Here is a 20226-nt window from a genome sequence, read left to right as displayed (position 1 = left end):
CCAGATATTACCAGAAAAAATAGACCTGGAGTATGTCTCTACTGTTCACTAAAAGCCTAGGTTCATTTTGAGACACAGGACTGGGGTGGAGTTCTTTTATTGACTCCATCCTAAGAGAGCATATAGATGCCTCAGCCCAGATTATTAGGTGCTGCCTGTGTCTTACACAAGACTTGCAGGCACTGTGGGGCTTAATAGGCCTGAGAAAAGCTTTGTTACGTAACTTAAAGTATTTGAAAATGTCATGACAAGTGCATGGGTTTTTTTCTCCTACCTGAAAATCACATTGACAACTTTTCTATTACCTGTAAAATATTTAAAAAGGTGAGTTTACACATTTTTCGTATTAGTTACCTATAAAGTGTTTATGTTGTTTGCCATTAAACATCAGCAACATTTTGTTGGTCAGTGCCAGGGCTAGAGGCAACCTCAAGGACATATAGAAGCCTACAAATACTTCTGAATTTCCCACATCGGAATCACAGTGCCCTTGATTTGGTCTTAACTCTTCTGTTCTAGTCATAAGTGACTTCAGTTCTTCCATTTACAAGATAGGCTAGAATTTTTTTTTTTAATGCCTTGACTTAACTTGTTATTTCTGTCTTTGAATATAAAATACTTTATGACTGATGGAGATTTTCAAATATTAGTATCTTGTCTTTAGATGTTCAGCAACACCTTGGGCTATCTCCACAGCTTATTTTCAGTGAGTTAATTAAATTTATAAGAGAAAATTTATTACATAAAGTTGTATATCTACATATATATAAATTAAATTTATATAAGAGAAAAAACTCCTTTAATCCATTAGTAACTAGGTTTTTGAACTTTCTTTCATGACTGGTAGCGTCTACCCCATGTTTATTTGCATATCAACAATAAGTGTTTCTGTTTTACCTCCAAGGATCTTTCCTTAAAGGCCTTAAGCATTTAGAGAATTAAGTACTGTTTGATGAGTACATTGTCCGTTTCTGTCAAGTTTGTTACCTCTTTCTGGGTATCTGTATATTAGAACTCGATCCCCTTTTACTTCTTTCTGAATCCAAATTGATCCCTACTACTACTACTAAGTCACTTCAGTCGTGTCCGACTCTGTGTGACCCCTAGACGACAGCCCACCAGGCTCCCCCGTCCCTGGGATTCTCCAGGCAAGAACACTGGAGTGGGTTGCCATTTCCTTCTCCAATGCATGAAAGTGAAAAGTGAAAGTGAAGTTGCTCAGTCGTGTCCAACTCTTCGGGACCCCATGGACTGCAGCCTACCAGGCTCCTCCATCCATGGGATTTTCCAGGCAAGAGTACTGAAGTGGGGTGCCAATTGATCCCTAGATGTTGTTATATTCCTAGGGGATAGATTCCTCTTCCAGACATTTCCAAAATTCTTATCTGAAGGGCTGAATGATGAGCAGTTTTCCGAAAGCCCAGTGACTTGGAGACTTGTAGAAGTGATCTGTAAAGTCACTGGAAACTTACCCTCTGCTTTTTAAAGAACATGGAGGAGTGTATGTTGCTCTCCTGGAAAATAGGATGGAACAGAGTAATCACTTGCAAAATTCTTGCTTGGCAAAAAGGGAGAAGTGTTGCTAGAATCTGTATACTCACGCTGTTTAGTTATGCTTCACAAGTTTAAGAATTGGGACTTTTTTTTTTGTCATTTGCTTCTAATAAATACCTCTTCAGGAGTTCAGAGCCAAAACAGCATGGAATTACTGACTTGTTTTTACATATCAGAAGGATAAAGAAAATAAAGCAAAAGAAGGGTACAAAATGGATGTCTGACAGAAAGAAATTCATTAAACATTTCAAGTTGCTTTTGCTTTCTTTATGGAGTGTTAATTAGTGTAACTATTTTCCCTTTGATCTTCTGCTTATTTATTATTCCTAAATTGCATCTTTGGAATGAAGGAATTTGGATAGAATTTACTTTGTCTGGACATTTTTGGATAATTTAGTAGTGGTAAGTGGTGGGATAGAAATGAAAGGCTAGGTTGTGCCATGGTCCAAGAGCACAGGTTTCCTAACAAATGACATTTGATAAGCTCATACCTAAGAGTCACCTGGTACATGTAAAAATATAAATCCATGGTTCCTACACCCAGAATTTCTAGTTCAGAAGGTATGGGATAAAATTTAAGAAAGTCCCCCCAAACAATTCTGAACACATGATTTGGACAGGTTCTAAGTAGAAGAGATTTGAACACAGGTTGTAATCCATAGGGAACAATTGGAGAGCAAGAATATTCTTACAGTCCATAGGTGAACAGTTACAGGGGAAACTTCCGTTAAGTATAAATTAATATAACATATAAAATTCACTTCTCACTGTATGAGTTGGAGTGAAATGCTGTCTTCTGATTAGCTATTCAAGGGAGATTTGCTGTTAAAAAGAATTGAAAATCTGTGGGATCAAGAGGGCAAATAAATTTATTCAATTTGGACCAAGGCCAGAACACCAATAGATGTTAACATCAAAAGTCCTGTGAAAAATGACAGTAGTTACACACAATTATATTATTGAGAATGGAATCTAAGTATTGTCTGTCAACAAGTGCCCTGAAACTGGCGTGTAAAGTATTTACCGTAGACTCTCCTTTACTCTTGGTACCTAGCAACATTTCCTTTGCTAGGATAGTTTTACCATTTCCATTATAAAGCCCATATTTTGAGGGTTGCAACTGGATGGTGGGTTTAATCTGTGTTTGAAACTTGTCGATTTGACCTGGGGAAAAAATCACATACAAATTATTGGAAAGAGGTTTATTTTTAATGGTGAAAAGTAGCTCTTGTCAAAGCTTTTTCCTGTGCTTTGCTTTTCAAACGAAGGTTTACAGGCCATTAGTCCGTAATGTGAATTAACCCCATTTGGTATTTTTCTCTTTCCTTTAAGATGATAAGGGACTGTTTTTCAGTTTGGTGAAGTATTTACTGCATATTCACTATAAATACATAACATTTTAAAAATCTTATTTCTTTGGGGCTTGGCATTATTATTGTAACTGCTCCAGAATGTACACAGATGGCATAATAGATCCAAAAGTTTTAGAGGAACATAGTGGCAATATATGAAGTAAAAATCCATTTCCATGGTGGCAGCACATAATGGTTCCATTTGCCTGCCTCATCCCAGGGGGGCCTTGGCCTGAGTAGGGATAAGTGAACTGTTTGAGGGAGACATGAATCAATTCAAATCTTTGCCCAGTTGTCTAAAGTAAGTCTGCTTAAAAATAAAGGAAGAAAAAGAGTCTGACTTTTCTCAACTGAGTCTTTTTTCATTTATTCAGCAGCGATAAAAACAGTACATATATATTTCCTATTATTTGTTGAATACCATCCTAAATGTCAGAATAACAAAGATGGTCAATGCGCCCTGCCCTAGAGGAGCTAAGAGCCCTTTGCAGACACAAAAATTCAACTGCAGCTAAGTGTGATAAACCACTGACGTGGTCAAATTGTTTTAGAAGCAAAGAAAGGGATCCACTAACTGCCTTTCTTAATAGACTTTATTTTTTAGCACAGTTGTAGGTTCACAGCAAAACTGAACAGAAGGTACAGATATTCCCCATGTACCTCCTGCCCCGACACATGCACAGCCTTCCTCATTATTGACATCACCCACCAGAGTGGGACAGTTTGCTGAATCTACATTGACACATTGTTATCACCCACAGTCCATACTTGACCTTAGGGCTCACTGAGTCATTCTGTGAGTTTACACAAATATATAATGACATGTATCCACCATTATATTAGATTGGTGCAAAATAATTAGTTTTTGCATTGTTGAAATTTGCCATTTGATATTGGAATACATTCTTAATAAATGTGGTTATGTTACATACATCATTTTAATGTACATTTCTTGCTTTTTTTGAGTCGCTCAATTGTGTCTCACTCTTTGTGACCCTATGGACTGTAGCCTGCCAGGCTCCTCCTTCCATGGTATTTTCCAGGCAAGAATACTGGAGTGGGTTGCCATTTCCTTCTCCAGGGGATCTTCCTGACCAAGGGATCAAACCCGGGTCTCCCACATTGCAGGTAGACTCTTTACTGTCTTAGTCACCAGGGAATCCCAATGACTTATTACTTGCTATTTATTTTGGACTATGGAAATAATGTTAGACAAAAGTAAATTTGAGCAATTTTCTTAATTTTTTAAAATGGGTTTAAATGAGTTTAAAATGGGTTGTAAAGCAGCAGAGACAACTTGCAACATCAACAAGACATTTGGCCCGGGAACTGCTAACAAACGTACAGCGCACCGGTGGTTCAAGAAGTTTTGCAAAGGAGATGAGAGCCTTGAAGATGAGGAGCATAGTGGCTGGCCATTGGAAGTTGACAATGACCAAATTGAGAGCCATCATCAAAGCTGATCCTCTTACACGAGAAATTGCCAAAGAACTCAACGTCAACCATTTTATGGTCATTCAGCATTTGAAGCAAATGGGAAAGGTGAAAAACTCAGTAAGTGGGTGCCTTATGAACTGACCAAAAATCTTTAAAAAAATTGTTTTAAAGTTTCATCTTCTCTTATTCTACACAACAACAATCATTTCTTGATTAAATTGTGATGTGCGATAAAAAGTGGATTGCATATGACAGCTGGTGACAGCCAGCTCAGTGGTTGGACCGAGAAGAAGCTCCAAAGCACTTTCCAAAGCCAAACTTGCACCAGAAAAAGGTCATGGTCACTGTTTGGTGGTTTGCTGCCCGACTGATCCACTACAGCTTTCTGAATCCTGGTGAAACCATTATATCTGAGAAGTAGGTTCAGCAAATCGGTGAGATGCACCAAAAACTGCAACGCCTGCAACTGGTATTGCTCCACAGAAAGGGCCCAGTTCTCCACAACAACACCCAACTATATGATGCACAGCTGCTTCAAAAGTTGAACAAATTTGCCTCATCGGCCATATTCATCTGACCCCTCGCCAGCCAACTACCACTTTTTCAAGCATCTCGACAACTTTTTGCAGGGAAAATGCTTCCACAGCCAGCAGGAGGCAGAAAATGCTTTCCAAGAGTTTGTCAAATCCTGAAGCATGGATATTTACACTACAGGAATAAACAAAGTTATTTCTCATTGGCAAAAATGTGTTGATTGTAATGGTCCCTATTTTGGTTAATAAAGATGTGTTCGAGTCTAGTTATAATGATTTAAGTGGGCTTCCCTGGTGGCTCAGACAGTAAAGAATTCACCTGCAATGCAAGAGGCCTGGGTTCAGTTCCTGGGTTGGGAAGATCCCCTGGAGAAGGAATGACAACCCACTCTGGTATTCTTGCCTGGAGAATTCCATGGACAGAGGAGCCTGGCAGGCTAGATTCCATGGGGTTGCAAAGAGTCTGACACGATGGCACGACTAACATACATAATGATTTACAAGTCAAGGTCCAAAACCACAATTATGTTTGCATCAACCTAATAGTATCAGACACTGCCCTAAAAATCCTCTGTGCTTCTCCTAGTCACCTCTCTCCCCCTTACCCCTTGGCAGCAGCTGGGTTTTTTGTGTTTTGTTTTTTTTTTTCCTTTTTTTACTGTCTCCGTAGTTTTCCCTTTTCCAAAATGTCATGTGATTGGAATCATATAGGATGTAGCTTTTTCATATTGGCTTCTTTCACTTACTAAGATGCATTTTAAGTTTCCTCTGTCTTTTCATGACTTGGTAGCTCATTTCATTTTTAGCGCTAAAAATATTCTCTTGTCTTTTAGAAAGCAAATAAATGGTTGCTGGTGGGGGAAGGATGGGGGTAAGGGATAATTAGGTAGTTTGGGATTGACATTGACGTGTATGCACTGCTGTATTTAAAATGAATAACCTGCAAGGACCTACAGTACAGCACAGAGAACTCTGCTCAATGTTATGTGGCAGCCTAGATGGGAGGAGTGTTTGGAGGAGAATGGATACATGTATATGTATGACTGAGACCTGAAACTGTCACAACATTGTTTGTTAATCATCTATACAGGACGAAATAAAAGGTGTAAAAGGATATATATTCTGTTGTCTGGATGTATCACAGTTTATTTATCAATTAGCTTACTGAGGGACATCTTGGTAGCTTCCAGTTTTCAGCAATTATGCATAAAACTGGTGTAAACATAATCCATGTGCAGGTTTTTGTGTAGACATAAATTTTCAGCTCCTTTGGGTAAATACCAGGGAACAAATTGCTAGATCATACGATATTTAATTTTGTAAAAAACTGACAAACTGAATTCCAAAGTGGCTGTACCATGTTATTTTCCACTGAGCAGTGAATGGGTGTTCCTGTTGCTCCACATCCTCCCCAGCATTTGGTGTTGTTGGTGTTCATATTTTGGCCATTCTAATACATGTGTTGTGGCATCTCGTTGTTGTTTTAACCACCCTTTTCCTGATGGTATATGATTTGAAGCATCTTTTCATATGCTTATTTGCCATTCATATATCTTCTTTGGTGAGATTTTTTTGGCCCAATTTTTAATTGAGCTGTTTGTTTTCTTATCTAAGAGTTCTTTGTATATTTTGGATAACCTTTTTTTTTTTAATCACATCATTTAAAAAAATTTATTCATTTTTAACTGGATGATAATTGATGTTGGCTTCTGCCATACATCAACATGAATCAGCCATAGGTATACGTATGTCCCCTCCCTCTTGAACCTTCCTCCCACCCCATCCCACCCCTCTAGGTTGTCACAGAGCCCCAGTTTGAGCTCCTGGTTTTTGTCAGACAGCAAATTCTTACCAGCTATCTTTTTTACATATCAAAATGTATATGTTTCAGGACTACTCTCTCTATTCGTTTCACCGGCTCCTAAAATACCTAGGATAAAATGCCTAGGAATAAATCTACCCAAAGAAACAAAAGACCTGTATGCAGAAAACTTTAAGACCCTGATGGATAACCATCTTTTACCAAATGTGTCTCTGGCAGATATTTTACCTCAGTCTGTGGCTTATTTTTTTATTCTTTTGAACTCTAATTGCCTTTTCACTTTAATGTTTGATTTTTCCTTATTCCTAAAAGTAAAAACAGAAAAACCACTTTCTTTGTTCCTGTTCTGTCTTACCAGATTCTTATCTCCTCTTATTCTGTATGTCAGCTATTTGTAGTAGGATGGTGTGTTAGTCTGCTGTACCTACCATAACATAAATGTATTTTCAGACTGTTCTGGAAGCTAGAAGCCTGAGATCAAGGTATCAGAAGGGTTGCTTCTTCTGAGGCCTCTGTCTTTGGCTTGTAGATGGCTATTTTCATCCTGTCTTCACATGGTCCTCCCTCTGTACCTTTCTGTGTCCCATTTTAACTTAATTAGCCCTTTAAAGGCTGTGTTTCCAAATATTGTCGCATTCTAAGGTACTGGGGGTTAGGACTTTAACCCCTCTTCGATAAGAATTTAAGGGTGAAAGAGATACGATTCAACCCATAACACATGGTCTTCTTGGTGCAAGTTTCACATGTTGCATTTGTCTCTGCCAGAATAGGGACACCAGGATTTAGGACTCTGTGTTGAAGAAAGGAATTGAAGCTACAGCATAAATGTTAGCAAAAGGCTGGTGCTTTACCTGTGGACTTTTGAAAAGCATCTGTTAGGAAGACTGATTTCTCAGTGAAGTCTCTTTAGGTCTAGAGAGACTATTGTTCAGGTTACCCCTGTTTCTTGCAGAGGGCCATGGGCAGCCTGAGGGCCACGGCCTACTGCACAGTCCCTTTCAGAGGCTGTGCTCCTTGCTTCTCTCAGTATGGTGAAATTCCCAATGACTTCTCGTCTCAAGCTTTTTTCTTACTTCCTTGCTTTGCTGTTTTTTTTCTTAAACTGTCCATTTCTTGTTACCATTGCTCTTCTTTTGTCTTTCCTTTATACATGATGGTCAGGTCTGTAGGTATTTGTTGTTTTTGTTAGTGTCACCAGAATTACGCTAACCCTGTGTAAGGTACTTTATATAGTTTCCTGTCTTCCTTTCCGATGTCCAGCATGGGTCTGCACAGCAGCCCCACGAGGTAACAGTGGATCGTGCCCCATTATATTGATGAAGAAATTGAATGTAGTATAAGCTTCCTTCCTTTGCATTACCGTAGCACCCTGTGAGTGCCCTTCTCGTAGGATTTGTCCTGGATTGTTCTTTTCTCTTCCACTGAGTTCATGGAGGCAAAGGGTTGTACCCTATTGATCTGTGCTTTGCCCATAGGGGAGCCAGCTAACTAAATATTTGTTGAAGGAATTCTTACCTCAAAATATGGCCACATAAGCACTTTGAGAACTGTGGAGTAACGAGTCCTAGGAAGCAATTCTGTCCATAAATGGATGGCAGTGTGTTGGAAAGTTCTAAAACTGTACAATAATACATCTATTGCTCACATGATTCATGTGTGCTGTAAATTAATGTCACTAAAGTTCCTTGACATTTTTGGATTTAATATCTGTCATTTCAGCTCTTTGCAAGTGAAACTGAAGTTGGGTGATGTCCTAGCTCTCATTTTGTTGATGCCAAATTTGAATCGAATCAAAAGAATGTCAAGTCACTTAACTAATGAGTGAGCCTGGGTGACTGGCCCTCAACCACACTGCCACAGAGTCCTGTTCTCTGCTCGCCATCAGCCAAATAGTTACATTTATGAAGTGGTAATGAATGTATTACATTGTGGAAAGTAGGGACCCCAAAGAGAGATAACAACTAATACTAAAAAGCTAAGGAGTCTAAAAATGTGTTTTGGGGTTTTGTGTGGGTTTTTTGCCAGAAAATAAGAATTGTATGGAAAAAATTAATGGTTTAGTGCATATAGGAATTTGGAGTTTTCTGAGGGTCTTAAGACAGCTCCCTTTTTGATGTTAAGGATTTCTACTCTAACTGCTAAAGAGAAAGCAAAAGAGTTATATCGTTGCTAGAAGTCTGAAATACAAGTAGCAAAGAGCCGCTGGAGTCCTCTCTAAGCCAGTTGGCATTCTTAGAATTTACTTTGTTAAAGCCTCACAAGGCTGTGTCAGACATCCTGTCTGATTCAGTTCTTATGTCACTTTTTTAAGCCCATGGGCTATTCCACCGAATTTTAGAAATGGACCTTTTCTGTGTTTTTAATAAATAATACCAGAGCACACACAAAACAATTCATACCTACCAAATACATGGAAAAGTAAAGGTAGAATTTCATTTAAGCACTAATTTGCTCATAAAATTATATTTTTCATAATAATGAAAAACAATTTTCATTACAGAAACCGGTTTTGAAATGGGCAGCTTAAAGTACATTTTCCTTTTGTTTCATTTTCTTATGGATAAAATATGATCTGATGGGACTTCCCTGATGGTCCAGTGGTTAGGACTCCACACTTCCACTGTGGGGGACATGGGTTCTATCCCTGGTAGGAACTTGGATCCCACATGCTGTGTTCTGCCGCAAACAAAAAAAAGATCTGAGGTTTTGGGAGCGGGGCGGTCCTTTTTCTTGCCACCCCATTCCTTTCATTAGTTTAAGTGAAATTTTTTTATCAGGGGAGACACTAACATGGTAGTTTAGAACAATTTATGATTAGGGAGTGGTTGTAGAAACAAAGAATTTTGATGATAGAAAAAATGGTTCATATAACCCTGAGGTTTGGGGAGGGGAGCCTCATTGTTAGACATTACATAGTTTCAATGTTTAATGACTTAGAGAAATACTAATAATATAAGGTTAAAGTTCAAAAGTAAATAATTATTATGATTCTAATGTGTAGTTTATATACACCATGGAAAAATTGGTAAGAAACACTAGAATTGTTTACAGCTGTTATCTGTGGGTGGATTATGGATAATTTTTATTTTCTCCTTTGTATAAGATGGACATGTACTGCTTTTGTAACAAGGAGCAAATTATAAGAGTGGAAATTTTACAAAGAAATGTTTTATTCAACTTGAAATAATAATTCCAATAATTTAGCAGTTGAGGGAAAAAATAACATACTGACGAATCCAGGTCAGCTTTTTTCTCCCTGCATCATTTTCCACATCAATTCTAACACCTTGTTACTCAGAGTGTGATCAGTATAGCAGTAGCATAGGCATCACATGGGAATTTGTTAGAAATGCAAAATATCAGGTCCTCCCCAAACCTCCTGCACCAGTATCTACATTTTAACAAGATTCCCAGGTGACTCCTGGGCGTATTAAATGTTGAGAAGCACTGATTTAAGACATTCTCCCCTCTTAGTAACTAAAGCCTACTTCCATTCTATTCATCCATTGATTGGGAGCATCCTTTTGGCAAAACTTTAAAATGACAAATGGGCAGAATATAGAAGGCCTAGTCAGGTTTGAGGTGGAATTAGTATGACAGCCTTGTCTTCCGAAGTATATTCTATAATTAAGCTTAAAATTGTAGTAGCCATAGCAGACCTAGGAGAGTGAGGAAAAGCAGGAAATCATGAGTTCTTCCACTTTTTTTCTTCTTAACTAAATGGAACAAGGGAGAAGTAAATTAAGATTTTTCAAATCTTAGTTTCAAAATGGCTTTCAGCTTCTCAAGATGAGTGGCTTATAAAAGAGAAAACTGGAATGTGGCTCTATAGCCACTTCATACAAGGGCCACTTTGTATATGCCCAGAGTACAGTCTCCCCCAGTCACCACGTTCTGGGCCTCATGACAACCTTGATTCAGCATGCTTGTAAAGATTTCAAGGTATTGAACTAGAATTTTTTCAAGTGAAACCAAGATTGTATTTCTTAATTTTGGTATTACAAAATTTATTTTGGAATTTTCCTTACTGTTGCTGACTTTCCTGTTCTATTTTTATCCTCAATACAAGAATGACAAAGTTGATGTTTTTCTGTGGCAGACTGGAGCCCCTTCATACTGCTTTGCTCTTCTCTCTGAATACTGCCAGTTTTGTTTTTGTTTTGTTGTTTAAAGACAACTTTACAGTGTGACAGAAGAAAAACTACATTTTCCAGGAAATTGTCACCATAGTTGCTTTGCCAATAGTGGAGATGTCTTTGTATATTTTATGTCATCCTCTTTAAGATAGTGAAAGTTGTATATGACAAAGTTGCTGTGTATTTGGACAACAAACTTCTGGATTCTAATAGCATGCCTTTTCTCTCAGCCCACTGTAAATATGCACTCAAGTTTTGCACTTTTATGTAGAAATGAGCTCACAAGCATGATGTGATTACAAATGTGTTACGAGTTTTATACAATCTTTTCCTAGTATGTCCTTTCAGTGGGCAAGTTCTTTGTCCCTTTTGACAAGTATAGCAGCATATAAGCAAGGGCATTATCTAGGTGATGGTGCTATGGTTGATGGTCTTCATTTGCAAAACATACTGTCATTTTTCAAGTGTTTGAAAGTGGGAAAAACCTAAGATTTGTTTCACGTACTTTAAATATATATACTTCTTTCACCAATGAGGAAAAAATATTAAACCATTTTCAAGCAGTTAGACGATAATGTGAGCTAATCACTTTATTTTGAAGAAAAGTATTTTTAAACAGATGAGCTAGTGAATTTACTTTTAAAATGTATTGTGCTTACACAGTAGATGGTTTTATTTCCATGATGTTTTTTACTACATAATTATACATCTTAATTACGTAATTACTATCATAATTATTATGTAATTGCATGTACTTCCACTAATTACAAAATCAGGAAGTGTAATTATCTAGTAAAAACTTTATGATATTTCATGCACTAAAAATTACTTAAAAGGCTATTCCAGTGGTCTACTGGGAGACTTTCCATGGTGAGTCCTGACTTTAGGTAGAACTTGAACTCAAAGGCCAGGAGGACAGTTACAGACAGACCAACACTAAACTGAGTATTGCAATCTAGGTAAGATGGCCCTTGTACCTTATGAATTAAAGCCAGGGAGCATTTGCATTTCTTTGTGTTTATGGAATTGTGATAAGAATAGTATCTTATATTTGAGGTAGCATCACAAAAACTATCAATAAAAAAGGCAATTCTTAGGAAACTGTTGGGTAATAGAATTGACAATCAAGGCATTAAGGTTATAAAACAGCCAGGCCCTCTATGATTCTGTAATGTGAATGGCTTATTTAGCTAACTCAGTCTTTAAAATAATAACAACAATATTATTATTATTATTGTTACTTAAAATTGTTTCTTTTGTTTAAAGAGGGCTTCCATCACCACCACTTCCCCCCATTTGTGTTTATATTTACCAAGTTGGGAGCAAAGATATCAAAAAAGCATAATGCTTTTCTACTATTACTTGATGTCAAAAGGAGCTTTTGAGACATAAACATACACGCATAAACATGTAACATCAGACCCTAAATAAAGACAGAAGGTTTAATTCAATAAAGCTCTGATGTCTTTACCATTCAAAGCGACATACAAATTGCACAGTGAAACAATAGTCATGACAGCAAATTAGATATGACATCTAAATTATACTACAAAGAGAAATCTCAGAACCGTTTTTGGTCTGTAGGAGTCTATTTAACCCAGGTTTAAAACCCAATCTGGAGACTGCTTTATTGTCTAAGTAGGGTAATGTTGTAGAAGACTAATTGGAGGTTGGTTGAATTAATTGCAGATTAATTAGGAGAAAAAGGCTTATAATACTCATGGCAGAGAAGAGAGTAGATCCTTTACCTATCAAGATGGAATGTACTCTAAGTTTCAGAAATAGTGAATTATCGATATTTGTATAACATCTATAGTAATCTGTTATAACGTGACCTAAATAAAGCACTTGGGTTAGATATAGTTAAACTAAATTTTCTTCCTCTCAAAATTAGTGCTTTTTTGCTAGAAATGTATTGAATCAGCCATTTAAAATGTATAACACTACTTCTTTTAAAAATGCAGTTTTAAATATTAAAAGGTCTGTAGTCTTAAAAGCATATGGCATTCCCTTTGTTGTTTTCATTGTTCTTAAATCTTTCTAAAGAAGCACCCTTTGTGGTTTTATCAACTATTGACTTTATGACTTGTTTTAATACCAACTAAAATTTGTAATAAATGTGACTTTAAACAAAAAAAGTCAGTGAAATATATCCAAACACCAGTCTCATTTGCTTCAAGCAAATTAGAGGATTTAAAGTCATCCAGAATTGTTTCATGCTCTCAGAGATATTTGGGATTTAAACAGGTTCATTCTGACTCTGGTATTTTTCTCTAGTAGTTTGGGATTATTTTTAAATTGTATATTCTTTTCCTCTTGGGAATCTTGCTCATTTACTTGGCCCAGAATTTAATGTCTCCATCATTTCTTATTTGCCTTATCTCTGTGGTGATAGCATTTCTTCTCAGAAGTGTTTCTGTTCCTTTTATGTTTATGAGAGACAGCATTTGCCTTTCGTGCATCTTCTTAATTTTTTTTTTTTTTTTTTTTTTTTTTACCAATTGCATATGCCATATCAGAATAGCCTCTAATGGTTAAAAGTGAAGTGTTTTTGCTTGGCCCCCACCTTTCTGACTACAGTACAGATTTAATTTTTAACCTGACTTAATATTTAAACCAACTGGGGTTTTTTGTGTGTTTGGTTTTCATTTGCTTTGCTTTCTTGCTTTTCACAAAAACTGACTTTGTTTTCATTATCGTCTGTAATTCTTTAAGTTTTCCATAACTGTCTAAGGGCTTCAACTGTAACTTTTAAAGTTTGTGTCCCTGTGATATCTTCAGTTACTCAGTAGCCCCAGGCCCAAATGTGGTATTGTTTTGCATGTGATTAGTCAGCATCCATTTATTATGTTATGCTGCGCTGTCATGTCCATATAATAAATACAAACTCTGTATACAAAGAAGACCCATCATCAGTTTGACACAGTCTTAGAGTAATTCTTTTTATAGTTGTCATGAATTTATTTAGGCCCATCAGCATTCTCTTACCTCGTGGGCAGCAGGACAGTAACTAGACAGAATTAGTAGTCTGTCATTGAGTTCAAATAAGTTAACATTGATTGCAGTCTCCCCCGTGTAAGTGCCCTGGGAAACCTATTCGCCGTAGTACCATCCTTTAGAGCTTTAAGGCTTAAATCAGCTATGCTCACAAAAAGATAGGTTTACAGGCCAATTTAGATACTGACATACTTTTCTTGTTTTAAGAAATTATTATAAAAGCCAACTCCATAAGTAAGATCACCAAAGCAGGTTTGTAAGTCTGGTTTTTCTGTTTCTCCTTGCTTCACACTCCATCCCACCAAAATTCATTCCATGAGTGTTTGTCGAGTCTCTGCCTTGTGTGATATGTAAAGGACCCAGGTACAACTTAGACCTTGCTCCTGTTTTAGAGGTTATAATACTTCTGATCATTTTCTTATTCAAGCATTCGCCCTCTAAGTGCCTTCTTTTTTTAAGGACTTTATATTTTATGGAGAACATTAACATCCATTTTCTTCTACATTACCTATTAGATAAAGTAACATTTTTCAGATGAAAAAATAACCTGAAAGAGATGAAATGACTCTCCTGAGGCAGCAAAGCTGCAGGGTGTGAGAGTCCAGCCTTCTTTGCACTGTCACACTTCCCTACTCAAGGTAGAGAAACTTTGACCTGAAGGCGAAGGCAAATAGAGGGGCTGGCGTGAAGTGCTGCAGGCTGTCCCACATTTAGCTCCAGGAAGGATTCCCAGTGGAGATGGAACCTGAATTGGGCCTTCAAGAGCAGATGAGATTTCAATAGGCCAGGTGCTGGCATGTAGTTTGGGACTTAAGTTTTGTCTTTCCCTCTATTCTTTAAGTGCTCTATTGCTGATCTAGCTTCTTATAAATTAAAGAACCTCAGTTGACAAATGCATGATGATTTTTAAAACACATTTGAATTGGAGGTTTAGTCAAAAAGAACTTATTAAGAGGCTGTTCTATGTGGAGCTTAAAACCCAAGACTGGAAGCTGGAAAGCTGTTTGCTCTTCACTCCCCACTGTAACCAGTGGTGCTGTTTTGAAAGAAGTTGACTCCATCCTGCAAGATTCATCTGTCAGACGTATATCAAAATGTTTTCCTATCTTAAATAATTTAGCTTACATATAATAATGTAAGTATTTTGACATGAAAACGTTACGTACTGTGATATATTCACTTACCTTAAAACAGACATTGTTAACTTTAAAAGAAAGAAGTATGGCAAGACAAAACAAAACAGAAATCAGAAATAGGAATTAAAAAAGATGAATGACAGATGGAATTAGGGTGGGGTTTTTTTTGGAATTAGTTTTATGTAAAAGATAAAAATAAAATCCTATTAGCATTATGACCAGAGAACGTAAAAGTGTTTTTCTTGAAGCACGATTAATTTTTTAACTATCATCATTATGAAAGTTTAGACATACATAGGACCTGTTTTATGTAGTAAATGTTTTTTCCTAAAATTATTCCTGTGTTTTATTGGTATGTTATATATTATCTTACAAAAAAATAGATGCTGAAAAGTCAGTGAAATCCAAGATAAAAGAGAGGGTCTGAACTAAGCCTGTCTTCAGGAAATTATCCAGCAGAGCACACAGTGGTCTCTCTTAGTAAAGACTTTATCACTTTTAACAAGTGTGCCACAGTAAATTTATTAGTATGCTACAAAGAAATTTTCAAAATAATTAAGACTAAACTACACTTGTCAAAATAAATGAATGAAATACAATTTTGAATCATCTTTCTTCACTTATTGCTCATTTGCATAATTCAGTAACTTACACAGGAGTCTTTCAGTTATTGGTGTGAATTAGCAAGGTTCTGCTATTCCTTGCTGTACAGGCGGGAATTATGCTGCCATGTAATTAGCTATTCCAGACATGGACTAACGGGAAATACCAAAGGGCACAGCCAAATCTAAAGAGACAAGGCAGGGAATCTAAAGACAAGAGACAATCAAAGACACCCAACAAACTCAAGCTGGTAGACCACAGGGAATTTTGAATGAAGCCTCTTAATTTATTTTGAGAATAAGAAATCAGTAGTATGAGAGAAATCTCAACAAGATTAGCTGACTAAGCCTACTTAAAAAAAATATCTCTATAGTGCATGGTGCGCCAGGTTAACCACTCCTGTTTGTTAGTCTGTATACAGCTCAACAAATAGCCGGCAAAGCCTTTCATGGGTATATAGTGGCTTTCCATTGAGGTTTTCACTCTTTGAAGGGGGTCGTTTATACCAATGAGATCTGTAGATGCAAATTGCTTTCCCTATATGTGAGGGGTCATTCCTTTCACAGCAGACTTGCTCATCTCTTTTATAGAGGTTTTGTTATTTTTCTACTGCTCCCAAAGGAATGATGGGAATCATGCCCCTCCAACCCCCATCTAACTTAGCATCCAAATCTTTTCCTTCCAGCTCCGTGAAACTTTTGTGTGCTGATCTTTGAAAACAAAACAAGCTGTTGGCAGCACCCCTTAGCCCTGAATCAAGAAACTTTTTTTTCCTTCTTTCAACCTGAAATAGCATCTTTAGATTTGTCCCCTCTCTCACCTAATTCTAAGAAGATTTCTTCCTCATTGCAGCAGTGTCACTGTAACATGCTAGGACATGTGGGAAATTCTTGAAAGCAATGTCCTGAAAATGTCATTTTTAGTTTGGTTCCCAAATGATATAAGCTCATTGGAACTAGAAGAGCAGAGACGTGAAGGGATCTGTTTAAGGGTTAGCTATGGAAACCTAACTTCTGATCCCATTACTGAAGTGGAGGAAAAGATAATATTTGTCTTTTGCCTAAGCTTTTAAAGAATCATTCATACAGGGACTTCCCTGCTGGTCCAGTGGTTAACTCTCTCAGCTCCCAAAGCAGGGAGCCCAGGTTCGATCCCTGGTCAGGAAACTAGATCCCACGTGCTGCAACTAAGACCTGGTGCAGCCAAATAAATGAATAAATATTAAAAAAAAAAAAAAAGAATCATACAAACAATCGTAGGTTTTAGCCTGTAGTGTTCCGGAGCCTTAGGGAGAAGGATTTCAGGCACACTGTGGGAGCAGTCTGTAAATATTTGTTGTTTGTTCCTTCCTTCTGCTAGAGTTTATTTTTTATTTACTGTTTTTTATTATTTTTAATATAAATTTATTTATTTTAATTGGAGGCTAATTCGTTTACAATATTGTATTTGTTTTGCCACACATCAATAGTTTTTTGAGCACCAAGGGCACTGACCTAGGCTCCTGAAAAATAGTATTAAAAGTCTACTTTCTGAAGCGAGAATGTCCAGTTCAAGTTTTGACTTCCTGCTTCTTCCTAGATAAGTAACTTTGGGTCATGTAACCTACCCTGTGTGTATCCTTTGTACAGCCCGGAGGAAAGTAGTGCCTGCCTTGTAAGGTTCGTGTTAAATGGGATGATACAGAAACAGAGTAATATCTAAAATGCATAGAATAGGGCTAGGCACGTAGTAAACATGCAATGAATTTCATTTGGTTTTATTATTTCTGAGGATAACACTTTATCCAAACCACTGTGATAGTACTTATTATTACTATTATTCATTCCATCTGAATTGATTTCTGAAGCCTCTCGGTGACCATGGTTTTTTGTATTTCTATCCCCAGCTTCTGGCACAATACCAGATATGTTTTAAATGGTCCATTCTTAATTGTTAGATGATTGCAGTATGAAAAAGACATGTTTCTACTCTCAAGGAGCTTAAAATCAATTGTGATAACTGTCATATACTTCTCACTATCAGTACTAATGGGAGGGGTTGAAACACGAATAATCCACAAGTCATTTCCATGTTGTTCACATATATCCCTTATCAGTAATAACTGTTGTCTGTTTTCTAGGGAGGGTAAAAAAATAATTGTACTTGTGTGTAGAAATGTGGCCAAAACAAGTTCCTTAATCATATACTTTAGCACGTTACTTTTTAACAACTGAGATGTATCTTTTACACCTTTTAAAATGACAGGTGTCCAGATGCCACCACCAAACATGTGGTTCAGTAGGTTTGAGATGGGGCCCCAGTGACTATGTATTTTAAAAAGCCTCACAGAGACTCTGATGCACATCTGTAGTATTGAGAATCTCAGAGTTAGTTAAACTCTGCAGACTTCAATACTGCTTCTTGTCAAATAGGTTTTCTATATCAAAGTTTGACTTTGATATAGAAAGAGAGATTGGGTGGCATCTAGATAACAATTTAAATAGACAGTAGAAAGGAAAATTAAATCAAGCACATGAATTATTTCCTAGATAAGGGAGTCATTTATGATGTTCTATCACCTAATATAGCATTTGAGAATAAAGTGAAGGGGTGAAAGGGCTAGGGAAAAGTAAGCTGGAAGAAACTGTTTTTTGGTAATGAAAGAACATAAAATAAATGCTTTTCAGAAAAATTGGTGGTAGACGCACTGGTTATTTTCAACATTAACTTATATCATGAAAGTAGGAAAGGGCCACTGTGGAAGGTAGAAAGTCCTCAAAGAGATTAGATGGGTGACTAAGAAGTATCTTAGCCCTGGCATTTGGGCATCTCCACAGTTGGGATTTCTGGGACCTTTCCCACCTGCTGTCACCTTTGCCTTACCTTTGGGCTTAGTTGGCTGAGTCCTCGTAGATCAGCCCTTTGCAGTTTCACGTTGCTGCCAGTCACCCAAAGGGTCTGGGACCAGCTGGTAGTCCTGAAGGTATTAGAAGGACATGTCTGGGCACCACAGTCATACTTGGGCTTACCTTGGGTCTCTGAGCAGGACAAATAGCTTGGTTAGCCCCATTTCCCAACGTTGGGGTCTTGGAGCTAGAAAAGAGTCTCTGATCAGCCTTAACTCATGCTGTTGGTTTCAGACCATCCCCCTTATGCCTAAAAGCATTAAGATAGCAACTGCGTGGCACCTGCAGGTTAGACCCTTCCCTGAGCAGGCCTTGACTCCACCATGGCTACATCCCTCTGCTTGTGAGGTTTTTCCCCTACATGCATGGCCCACCTCAGTCCCAACTCTACCTGTTGATATTCTGTTCATCCTGTAAGGCCTCCCAGCTAGAAGTGATCTCTTTGTCCTCCAACTCCTGCAGCTTTAAGCACTGCCCCTTGAGATTATAACTCTGGGAACAAGAACCACACTAGATACATTATTGTGTGACTGGTGGCAACTTGCTTCCGATAAGCACCTAATAAATAGTATGAGACTGTTTTTTAGAATACTTTAGTGTAGAAGCATAATACATTGTTTTTATAGAGTACAGTAATGTTTATAGAATACTTTTCTGACTCCCTCCTCTCTTCTCTTTGCCATCGTACTCTGCAACTGTATGATAAAACTTTTTCCATACAATTACATCTATACATTCATCAGACATTTAGCCCATGCCCTATCCTCACTCCGTAGTCTTGATTTTCCACTCAAATTTACCTACTTCCTGATAATTCCTAATAGAGTTTAGCTGTGATTCCATGCACATTAGGAAATGGCATAAATTCCAGACTAGATATTTCTTTGTTCAAACTGTGAATCAAATGAACACCCTACTCTATCAGTAGAATGAATCAGGAAGTCCAAGTATTGACATCACATGAAGGACTGTCACTGCCCAGACCCACTGCCTGCCCTCCAGAACCTGTATATAGATATAGCAGCTGGCCATTTTGCTTGCGGATTTTTCTAGTGGCTCACAGTTCTAGCTCTTTAATGACCTTGCCATCTTTGAATTGCTACCAGTGCTCAAAATTTGTTCTTTGATTTTACCAGTCTTTATGATATCTTAATATACCTGGAGGCCATCTCTGGACAGCTGTGTGTAGGTGGGAAGATGGAGGCGACTCAGAGGCTTGTAGTCTCCTGTGTTCTTGTCTCCCCACAGGACCTTCATTGATGCAGCAGGAAGGCATATATCTTGATGGCAGTGTCAGTTGTAAACACTCCTATTATTACTAGGCTGGGGCGGAGTGGGGGGAGTAGTAGGCCCACATGAAATGTGGAAAGAACCTATGCCTTGCGTGTAACGTGCAGGATACACTCTAACAGAGTAATCATTGCACAATATAATTGCAAGAGAATGAACAAGTTAGAAAATCTGTTCCTGGTTGGTTTGCCACTGACTCACTTTGTGGCATGGGCAAACCATTATTACTCTTTGATTTAGTTGTCTTATTTGTTCAAAGAAGAAAAAAATAACATGTGTTTAAAAGCATTCTGAAATTCCTCTGGAAGGAGGTCTGTAGGTGCAAAGTACTATTGTTCTTTTTATTATTATTATTGTTAGCGTTCGGGTATGATTTAGTTTTATGCTATGTAGTCCACAGATGTTTCAGTGGTTCTCATTGATGAATTACAAAATACTTCCATGTCATTCTGTTTCACTGCACTGATAACAGTTTGGCACA

The 20226-nt window shown here is 37.5% G+C and overlaps 1 protein-coding gene across 3 annotated transcripts in view; it reads left to right on the top strand.

Annotated features, from left to right (window-relative positions):
* The window catches only part of POLA1 (DNA polymerase alpha 1, catalytic subunit), a 295311-nt gene that overhangs the window by 228884 nt on the left and 46201 nt on the right, over positions 1-20226 (top strand). The gene's annotated exons all lie outside the window — the stretch shown is intronic.

Source organism: Bos javanicus, chromosome X, assembly GCF_032452875.1.
Source record: "Bos javanicus breed banteng chromosome X, ARS-OSU_banteng_1.0, whole genome shotgun sequence".
NCBI lineage: Eukaryota > Metazoa > Chordata > Mammalia > Artiodactyla > Bovidae > Bos > Bos javanicus.
The sequence above is the reverse complement of the archived record's forward strand: the minus strand, read 5'-3'. Positions and strand labels throughout refer to the sequence as shown.